General features: G+C 35.3%; 1 protein-coding gene and 1 long non-coding RNA gene across 3 annotated transcripts in view; both read right to left on the bottom strand.

The window, feature by feature from the left end:
• The window catches only part of LOC148625374 (uncharacterized), a 342,046-nt gene that overhangs the window by 268,050 nt on the left and 62,138 nt on the right, over nt 1-11,858 (bottom strand). The window lies entirely within an intron of this gene.
• Nucleotides 2,760-4,729, bottom strand: LOC148625378 (uncharacterized). The gene is made up of 3 exons (XR_015920192.1): nt 4,706-4,729; nt 3,364-3,508; nt 2,760-2,907 (listed from the first exon to the last, which is right to left on the bottom strand). It is a non-coding gene; the product is annotated as an uncharacterized LOC148625378 (long non-coding RNA).

Raw genomic sequence — 11,858 nt, 5'->3', positions numbered from 1 at the left:
CTTTTTTAAGTTGCATTCTACATTTAAAATGTTTTGAAATAACTAAAATCGCTAATATACGTTTTCTATGAGATTTGTTTGATAAAACAGGTTTTAAAATACGCAATTTTTCTACTTTCGTTTTATTAGGATTTCTTCTGGTGATCATTTCCTGACATCTTTCAATTCAACTATAAAATGCTTTTGCCCGACCTGTTAATCGCAACCAAATTTGTTAAAATTTGTCAAGATAATTTGTATTAATGTATTTGTCCCAATTTTCCTGAAAAAAGAAATGAAATGGCAGACTAGCCAAGAAAATCATATTAGAAATGTGTTGTGCGGTGTTGTTAATCTGCCAAAGTAGGCGAAACGTTTTTTGTTCCACTATCCCTTACGATGTTTTGCCAGATACAGATAGCCCATTAGATTCCTTATTTCATTCCGATTCTATTGATGTATGACACAAGAAATTCGGTTGAGTGGAACAGGTCGGGCGAGATGAAAAACCGACATAGTACGTGTCTAACTTTCGTTTCCCTTTTGTATACAAACGCTCAAATGATGTATCTTTAGATTCAAGATTAAGTGACACAGTGGGTATCCGATATTTCTTTCACTTATTGTGCCTTATTATAACCGTGCACATTCTTACCTCATCCACTGTATTGCAGTGAATGCTTTAAGTTTGTAATACACGTGTACATAATGCTGCACATTTTGAATTCATTTGCATATCCAAAGGATTCTGTAAACTAATTTGCATACAAAATTGACTTTTGTGATACAAAATTGAATTTTGTCTCACAGAATTGAATTTTGTGACACAGAAATGACTTTTGAGACACAGAATTGAATTTTGTCTCACAAAATTGAATTTTGGACACAGAATCGACTTTTGTGACACAGAATTGACTTTTGTCCCGCAAAATTGAATTTTGTGACACAAAATTTATTTTGATTACAAAAAGATCAAGTCCCATTCGGCGCCCCGTAGTGATTCATGGTGAAACAAAAATCGAACGAAGACTGTTTTTCGGTCAGCTATGCTATAATTTTACACAACGATAGTCCTTGCAGTATTAAAATCTGTGTTATGTAGAAGGTCATACATTCATCTCCCACTAAAAGGAATCAAACTTACACCGAACTAAGAGCAGTAACTCTTGCAAAGTGCCAATTTCACAAATAATCTATATAATAATATTTATCTCAAAAGGTCAAGATGACAAAGTACGATCGGTTAAGTTGACTGTTACCGTTACAGAAATAATAAAAAGTGAAGTTGGTGGATTGTGACATGCATGGGTCACCATTTGTCTGATTTTCATAAAGACTGATACTTAAAGACAGGATATTAACCCCTGAAATCAAGTTATATCTAAAAAAAGAACAAAAGGAAGGCAGATCTCCATTTTTGGCTGACAACTTTTGATAAAAATTGCCCGTAAAAGATAAAAAAATTACTTTTTATAGTTTTTATATTATTTCCTGAAACCATAAAAATGCAACAATTCCTATGAAAATCCCTATAATTATCTCCCGTGTTATTAGAAGATGTCTCTGTAAATGAAAAGAAAAAAAACTAACTTCCATTTGATTCGTTCTACATGTTGAAATACATGGTGGACCACCAGGTTTTCCTTTGCTTTTCGTAAATCGAATTGCTATGTTATATCCGTCATTTTTCAGCTATTATTTTTATACAACAAACAAAAACAATTCACAAAATTTAATTACACACCATACAATTTCACTATTGATAGTTTTACCTCTGTATCAGATTTCCGTTAATTCCTAGATAGTATAACAGTAAGCTGAAGGAGTAACCAAGGAAACAAAGAATCTATCGAACATCAAAATAATGTAATCCAGGGACAAAGACTCACACAATAAAGAACATAAAATAACCAAAAATACATACAAATTAAGACACGTAAATCAGCAACTCGGACTTCACTCAAAACTGGGAGCATGGACCAGGTGCACCGATGGGGTTAGCGTCGTCTGCTTTTCTAGAAACACCCACCGAGTTGCTCATAGTTAGTCAAAACAATGAACCAATTTACTTTTCCATTTTTTAAATCATTAAACATTTTTCAATTGTTTATCAGTTTACATGTAGAACCCTAACACAATAATGAATAGCAGGGTAGTAATAGTGTTAGGGTACTGCATTTAAACTGATCAACAATTGACAATTGGTCTATTTGGCTACTTGTTGGCCTAGTTTAATTATTTTTTACAAATATTGTTGAAACTTGAAAGAGCTGATTTACTATTTTTTTTTATTTTATTTTTTATATCATATTTTATATTTTGTCAATAAACAAATGTATTGAAGATATTAATTGCTCAACCTAGATTAGATTTTTTCTTGATTTCCAGACCAAACACCTTAGAATATCACTACAGACTATAAGAACAATTGGAATACTGACGACAGCAATACCAAAACACCCGGTCGCCATCGCTGAAACTCGTTCATCCCGCATTGATATTTCAGTGTAAATGTAGAATGACGTATGCTTCTTATCAATATCTATTCCATTCTAGAATATCATTTAGATAGTCCTTTAAGACAAGTTTGAGCTTGTCCTTAGTCATGGACAGATTTCGGAGGAAGTCCCATTTGTATTTTACGATTGGACAAGGGCACTCACAGTTTGTTGAAGAACTTTAGAAGTTTGACATGTCTATGGTGAAAGCATTTTTAAGACTGGAATCTTTGGACAATTCCTCGAAACTCGTTTCCTTAAATGGCAAATTTTCCGTTACAATAGACCGGTGGTACATCACCATCTTAAGTTTAAAAGACATCAAAGAGATCAAAACCACTGTTTTATTAAACTATCTTTAACTTTACTTACGTATCTTTTTAAGTGCTTAAGGAAGATACGTACTGTTTCCATCGTAATACACTACAGCCTACAGATTTTATATGACATTACAACATGAATACTAAACAATTTACAATAACATAATATAAAGTAAAACAACTTCATTCTTCATTCATTTAAATAACTTTTCTATTATATTTTGTATGAAATAACTTGTTCGAAGTAGTGCCAAAAAAGTAAGTGAGTCCATGTAACATGTATAGAAAAGATAGAAACATTACCCAGATTTTGTGGGCGAGTTCTACTTTTTATTATCCATTTTTTTTCATATTCAAGGCGTTCAGATATTATTCGTATCACAGACTGTGCAACAATCGACAACAGTGACGTCACAGTACCAAATCTTAACTGTAAGACAACCAAAATGTTAACCAGACAGAACACTTGTTCCGCTTCATGTTCAACGAAACCATTTCCATTTATGAAGTAGTATAACAAATTAATAACATGTCATCCGATCAAAAAAATGTTTATTTTCACTTACCAATTAAGTACACTGCCATTTTATCAATGTCACCAGATGTATCTGAGGTAACTTGTGGACACGGATCACTTCCCCAATCTGTTATTGACAATATACTTGTATCCAGTAGAAGCATTACAAACGAACAATAACATGTAAACAGAGGCTGAAAATGTAAAAAAAATAAAAATAAATTAAAACATGTTTATACCGTTAATTTTATTAACTGGAAGATGGTTTTGTTATGTGCATCTTTTGAAGAATATTTAAAGGTAAACCACTATTCACACGTCCGTTCACATTTTCACGCTTTAAGAGTTTTTTTTTAATGATTTTTGCAGATGCAACTGTATGATACGATGAAAGATAGCTTTTGGCTCAGAGCGATGACGCGTTCAGTTGTAATTTATAGACATTAAGTGGCATATTCAGATATGTGAATAGTTGATGATACGGGGTTCCTATGACACGGCCTAACCCAAAAGTCAGGTCGTCAACTCGACTTTTTTTCGAGTTTCATATCGGCATTTTTATCATAATGTTGTTTTCCAATGAAAAAGCTAAAGGTTTGTCTCCATTCTTTTCTTATTCTGAAAACAAAATCATTTATACATATGTGGTCCTTAAAAATAAAGTACATGTACTCTTTTTGACGTGTAGTTCTATTTACGAAAAGGGTTTGTATAGTAGTCGGGCGTGTGAAGACAGGAGAGGGCTTGCAATTTTTTATGCAAGAATTCATCATTTAGACACTGTAATTTGATAATTTGTACCATCAGAATGAAAGAGATACGCCATTTTTTTTATTTTATTTTGTCTGGTTAAAATGAATTGAAATGTCAATAAAATGCACTTCAAATGAACATTTCAAGGTCACGAAACGCTCTTAAAAACCTCAATTTTCTAACGTTCTGCTGAAAAAGAACCAATTATGTAGTAATGCAGCTACAGTACCTGAACCGATCCGTGCAACAAAAATTGCGATCGGTCATCAATCACCGATCAGTTTCCGGTCAGTCATGATCCGACAAACCGATCAAGTTAATCGGTGATCTCATCACGTGACCACAGAGCGGTCAATGTAGTTTACGCTTTTTTGTTGTTTTCCTTGTTAATTGTACACATATTTACATAATGTAATAGATTTAAACATCAATTTATACTTTTATTTTACATTTTTTTTTAATTAAAAACCGATCTTACGTCATTTTGCATAACAAAAATGCGATCAGATCAGTCACCGGTCATCGATCTGTCAGCGATCAATCATTCAACGGTCATCGATCCGTTCTTTTGTTTTGCCGACATTACATAACCTAATTGATTAATATTATTCACAACTAAACATTTAAGTGTAGCTAACCTTTTTATGTCATATGGTGAGAAAAAAAAAATTCGGTCTATGAGGAAATAAATCTCAATCATGTGGTGCACGATTAATGACCAGCGTAACAGGTTATTTTCAAGTGTGTGTGATAGTGTGTTTTATTTTGTTATTGTGTATTATTAGTTTGCTATATATATTTATGTAATAATTGTAATGTTTTCATTATGTATTATAATTTAGCGGCTTATATCGTTAGTAACACATGGTAGTTAACCACAGACTTTTGGACATGGACAATATAGGTGACGACGACGTACGACGCTGTTGGATTTCCAGTTTTGATTTCGACTTTTTCCGAGTACTTCGGGTTTTTCCGTCTCATGGTTGAGTTGGTCGCACTGTCTAGCCTTTCTGATTGGCTGTTATTTTTTGGCGGTTTATTTTCCTCATGCAATATAATTTTGGGTACTTTTTCTTATGTTGTCGAAACCTTTAATTGCATTATTTTGGACATCACCATTTTTTAGATAATTTCGAGTCAGGTTCGTTACTTACTTGCATGTACATATCTTGCATAGTTTTGTTCGTATTTGCCGCACTATACTATTTAATTCGTTATGGAAGTCTGGTATGAATGCATGCGTAAATGATGAACTGGTTTGTTTAATTAATTGCTTCACTTTTCATTCATAGTTCATTTTCATTATTGTTTAAATTTGGTTGCAATAGACTTTCTATTAAAATAGCAAACCAGTTCCGTGAGATTTGCATGCACGTAAATATTTAGAGTGTTAAGCGAAGCGCTTTATTTTATCAATAATGATTAAATGTAAAGTTTATAACTGGTTCATTTTCACGGCAATTCAAGCCGGTTCTTTTACTCTCCTAAAAAGGTATAGAAATTACTATATCATGGGTCAATTCTTACTGACAGGTATTTCATGGTCAGGTGACTCCATTATTCAACTAATGATAATTATGATGTAGGGGCACTTGCACGATTATGTGAGGTAACTGCTATTTAATTTTCTTGGTATAGTTCTGTTGTGTAATTTACTCTTTACGGAAAATGCAAGCAAATATAGCTTCACGCATCTGTATGTTTTATTCAAATAGAAATCTGGTATTTACATTATATTTTTCCATGGTTAGTTTTGCATGACGAATCATTAAAGTAGGAATTTATTTTATTTGCTCTTTTGAAATGAACGCATATTTCGTTTCTTTTGTATTTTTGCAATTTTTAACTAAGATTAACTTAACTGAGTATTACGCTTAATGTTATACCCGTTACATGCTAGATGTTTATATATTGAAATGTTCATTTCTGTTACAGTGCCTTTTTATTCTGGATCTTAATAAGTTGATTGAACCCTAACAGCGTGTTTGGAAGATCACCTCAAAAATTAGCGCTACCACATATGCACCACGGACATTGAAGGGATTTCAAAAAGATCGAAAACAATATAACAGTCATTCCTTATAGATTAATTTTAGCAGTAAAATTTAAGGAGTACATCAGCATAATAGGTTGATGACGTCACAGTCACATCTCAATATTTGGTCTATAAGATGACAGATAAAATTTTTCATCCAATTAGATCACGTATTACATGTACATCAGAAATTAAATCATTTTAAGATGAAAGATAAAATGCATTAAAACTATTTTAGTACATATTAATACAGAAAATACAATCCTACCATGCACATTCGTCATACACTCTACTATCACAATCGTGAACAGAAATTCATAAAAATTAATTTCACTACACAGGACAAATATATCCTGCAGGCTCAGTGTTTCATCTGTCAGAAAACGGTATTCTTTTGAAATGTTCCTTATTTTCTTTTCACAAATTATGTATACTACTACAGTAACTATATAGAACAGTTTCCATTATTAATCGGACTTCTTGTTCTAAATGACGTCACGTAAATAAACTAAAGTAGTGTCAGAAACTGTTCAGGGGTACACATGTATGCCAGTTTAGAATAATTTCTCGTATTTCTTTGTCATAAATCAGGACAGTTACTGTCAATGAATAGGGTAAAGTATGTCCTGATCCAGAACAGTCTCTGTCAGGATTTTTTTGTTCTATCTGCTGTCATAGAACATTTTTCCTGGCAGATTCTGACACAACTGAAGAGAGGTTAGAAATGTTCTATATAATTACTGTAGTAATATACATGTTGCAAACTATTAGTATTTTTAGGGGGTGGGGGTGTTAAGAGTAATCAAGGGCAAAAGAATGTTATCCAGGGACAAAGACCAAACGTGGAAAACAGACACACAGAAGTAAGAATATTAAGTAACTACATTTTTTTAAATAATAAGTGCAAAGTAACAAAAGCAAGTGAGCAACTCGGACTCGAATAAAAACTGGGAGCATGGACCAGGTGCACCGGTAGGATAAGCGTCGTCTGTTTAGTTGCTCATAAAAAGTCTGGGGAAGACGAAAGAGGAAAGGAAACCTATGACACGATGAACATCATGGTGCAGACGGATACACCATAACGATCCACGAGTTCATGACCTGGCGACCATAAAACTTCTGTAGTGATGACTTCAATCTTGTAGCAACATAACTTTGCTCCAGGAGCCTAACTGTAAGAGTCTTAGCGCAATACAAATAGTCTGCATAGTTACGGCAAGCTCTGGCATAACATATGAGTTGTGAAAAGAAAACTCCATACGCAGATACTGAAGGGATGTTGTCACAGATGAAAGGAGAGTCGACAATTCTGAATGAAAATTCATCACGTTTGTCTTAAGGGGATTGGCCCTAATGTGCATGTATATGACGTCACATGCGTTGCCGTGGACCGGAAGTGACCGGGAGTAGGCAAGTGACCGTTAGTGGACTTTGGGTGACCGGAAGTGGGGCTTTTCCCTTAATCCCCACGAAAAAATAATAATCGTTTGCAACATCTATACTGCTTACTGTAATTAAGTCTTTTGTGTGATTTAGACCATTTTAAAATGTGCAATGAAACTTTTAAATTTAAATTCACGATATAGTGCTCATCGCTCAAGATTAAATGTTAAAACACCCCACAATCACTCGTTGTTAATTTCAAACACTCGGCTCTCATGACTCAATTGCTCATAAATTTCATGCAAATGTGATAGAGTGAATATTGACAATTTTTATATGTACAGTTTTGAATGTATATTAATTTTATAAATTTGGAATTATGTTAATGAAGATTATATATTAAAATCATATTTATTTATGTTTTCATTTGGACTGAGTATACATTGGATGTTATGTCAACTTGTTTGTTTGTTTATTTGATGTCCGAGCAGCATTATTTCGGCTATATTCAGACGATGAACATGAAATTGATGATAAAATGAACATGAAATGATGATGAAAGGAAAAAGGGATGGGACACAAGGACAATTGGGTCGACAAATTTTGATTGCCACTGAAAATAGGGAGAGGTGGGTAGGGTCGGGCAATTTAGCCTCCCGTGGCGGAGCCCTATGGTTCCTACTCCGAGGGAATACCACAGTAGATTTTTTTAACTTGCGAGGAACGTGGCATCTTTCCCAACACGGTGCACCACTATGGTTTGCGGTCAGGTTTTCCGTATTATAGCCTGACAACCCCAGCATGTAACACGCCAGGGGTACCCCATTCCAGTTGCTCTGTGGGCAGAGCGCCTGGCCCGCGGCTAGGTTCCTGAGCACTATTTAGTCGCCTTTTACGACAAGCTTAGCGCTGCTGCAGGCCTATTCTTTTGACACCCGGACCTGCACGGGTACTGTCCCTGATTAAAGATCGTTTTGACTGGCCAGGAATGCACCAAGATATAGAGACCTGGGTCGACGAATGCGGTAGATGTAAATGAAGGAAGTTTGATACCAACCAACTAGCTCCTTTAGTCAACATCACCTCCAGCTACCCATTGGGATTGGTATGCACGGACTTCCTGTCCTTGGAACAGTCGAAGGGAGGATTTCAACATATCCTGGTGATCACTGACCATTTTACGAAGTCCTGGTGATCACTGACCATTTTACGAAGTTCGCCATGGCCATTGCAACTAGAAAACAGCTAGTTAAGACCATAGCTGAAGCATTTTACGACAAATTCATAGTCCACTACGGTACTCTGGATAGAATACACACAGACCAGGGAGCCAACTTCGACGGAAACGTCATCAGGGAACTCTGCAACATCACAGGCATGACTAAATCCAGGACTACCAGCAATCACGCAATGGGGAATGGTATGTGTGAAAGGTTCAACCGGACTCTTCTTAGAATGTTCGGAACACTAGAACCCAGTAAGAAGATCAACTGGAAAGCGCATGTTGGACCTCTTGTTCATGCCTATAACTGCACCCGTCATAAAAGCACCGAAAAAGCACTTTACACCTTGATGTTTGGCAGAACACCGAAGCTACCAGTAGATGCAGTTTTTGGTTTACGAGGCAACGAGATGGAACTGAGCAGCAAGTACATCGAGGAGTTGAGAGACAGGATGAAGCAGGCACATGAGCTAGCAACAAAAGCAGCAGAGAAAGCTAGAGCCAAGCAGAAGAACGTTTACGACACAAAGGTCCGAGGAGGAACAGTACAACCCGGGGACAGAGTATTGGTGAAAGTCCGTGCGTTTGAGGTGAAGTATAAGCTCGCTGACAGGTGGGAACATGATCCGTATGTGGTAATCAGCCAATCCAACAGCGACATTCCGGTATTTAAAGTCAGGAAGGAGAATGTAGAAGCACGCATGATAACCTTGCACCTCAACCATCTGCTACCTGTGGGATACCTCAGCGACACACCAACACCTGCTCCAATGAAACACAGAAAGAGACAGACCCCAGCAAGAGAAACACCAAGAAAAGAGGAGCTGAAGATAACTCACACCAACGACACACACGATGAACTATCAGACGAAGGGTCGGAATGGGTACACCAATTCATCAGACTGACAGAACAGGACCACAGTGATTCAACCATCATTGAGACTCCGACTGTTCAAGATACTGATGTGATTGAGGAAACAGATGCTGATGGGACGCCCAAACTTCAATATATACCGAACGTATTCAAGAAGACAGCTCTGATCAAGATCAACGAAGCGCTTCACAACAAGAGACTGATCAGGATGATACTCTCCCTGATGAGTACCAGTCTACAGAAACATACCATTCAACACCGGTTCCAGTTCCTCGCTCAACCAGAGACCGGAGACCACCACTCCGCTTTACTACTGGATAGTTCGAAATGTCCAAGACTGCTGTAGGAGTACAAGCTGATTGGGAGAAAAGAATACACTGTTTGACATCACTTGTACAGAATTCTCCTATTTTCCAAGATCTACAGACAGAAGCAGGGAGGACCATGATGGATATACTGAAGTCTTCACCACATGCTTTAACTTGAAATGCCGAGACGTCATTTTTCGTCTGGAGGGAGTATGTGATAGAGTGAATATTGACAGTTTTTATATGTATAGTTTTGAATGTATATAAATTTTATAGTATTGGTATAATTGATTGATTGAATGCAGGAATGAGACTAGAATGGGTCAGATCTTTATGAAAGTTGTAAATCAATTAAAACTACATTAAACACTATTAAAATCTATAAAATTTGATAAACATTAAATAATTGTAATAAACAGAATAAAAGACACATATATAGTGTATGGAGTGAATGTGATTTCTGCATTAAATAAACGCATAAATAACAGTATAAAATAACTTGGATCAGTGGTATTTTTGACGTTACATAAAACCTAGAGTTTGGTATCATTTTGTGTTCAGATTGTCATGTAACTATATTTTTAGTACTGAACACAGGAGTTATAAATCCTATTTTACTTCAGGTATTATGATGTAACCAGTCAGTTTTAACTGAGCTGCTGTGTTCCTGTATTTTATTATCATCCTGTATTTTGCACAACCAGACCCCTACACCCTTATCTGTTGTATTGTTGCATATTTTTTAGTTTGCTTATTTCGCTTCTTATTTGAGTTGCTGTTTTTCTAACGCTTTATTATCTTGTTTATAATAATCGGTTTGTGTAAAATACTATTCACACGAGATTAATGCAAATATATATAATTAGACCGTTTATGGAACTCATATATAGTAAAACATGAGACACAGTGTAATTTTGAGTCGATGAGATAACCACCAATTTATGTTATATTTCATTTTATATCTATCGATAAGCTACTAGTAGGTAATGTTTCAGAATAACGTCATACTGAACAGATTCTACGTAGAACAGTTTCTGTCAGGGGGGTGTCATAACTCATGACAGTTTAAGACAGTGTTTGTCCTGACAGATCCTGAACTAGAGTCTCGCGGTTGAGGACACTTTCTGGTAGTTTAGAACTATTCTATGACAGCAAACCCCGACAAAATCGAAGAGAGGATAGAAGTGATCGCCACTCTGTATGATTCTGATGCCGTTAATGAGAGGTTACTTCTTGAAACACGTGTACAGCATATCATAAGTGGCAATCTTTATATGATTAGTGTTTTTTGTTTGTTTGTTTACATACCCCAATGCCATTGACAGTCAGCAACCATTTCTGATATGGATGAAACTATTAGGATATTTGATATTTCGACTGACATAACCATTCGAGTCCCTGCAAAATTATGGTAAACTTTAGTTCAATTACTACCCCGATATAGCAATTTGTTTATCGATTAATTATTAATTTATTATATATAAATACTTTTGATCACAATTGAACTTTTTGCTTTATGGAATAAGGCAAAATAAAATGTTATATGTCTATTATATGTAATATAAAATATTCTTCATTGTTTTATTGTTTTGATGAGTAAGATTGTATTAAATACCCTAAATCCATATTAAGTTCACTTGAACTTTTGCCGACATTTTAAGCTCGCCCTGCTCTATCATTCATCGCTCTGAATTCTTTTTTTAAATTCGTCTTCTCTTAAACCTGATCATGATTTTTGTCATAATCATCTTTTGAGTTTGTAGTTTTATAGTTGCATCAAAATTATCGTTACCAAACCAAAATGGTCGCCATGTCTATAACTAATTAATGAAGGATAAATCTCTTAATTTCAAGTTATATCTCAAAACTAATGAAAAAATAAAAAAATACCTTTATTTTCAATAGCCAGAGGATAGTCCTACTGCGTTGTATTGAGTGTACAATGCGTTCGAAGCAGGTCGCGAAG

This window comes from Perna viridis, chromosome 2, assembly GCF_037379345.1.
Source record: "Perna viridis isolate PV_CMFRI_1.1 ecotype Kerala chromosome 2, ASM3737934v1, whole genome shotgun sequence".
Lineage (NCBI taxonomy): Eukaryota > Metazoa > Mollusca > Bivalvia > Mytilida > Mytilidae > Perna > Perna viridis.
Note: the sequence above shows the minus strand (reverse complement) of the source record. Positions and strands in the feature narration are given on the sequence as shown.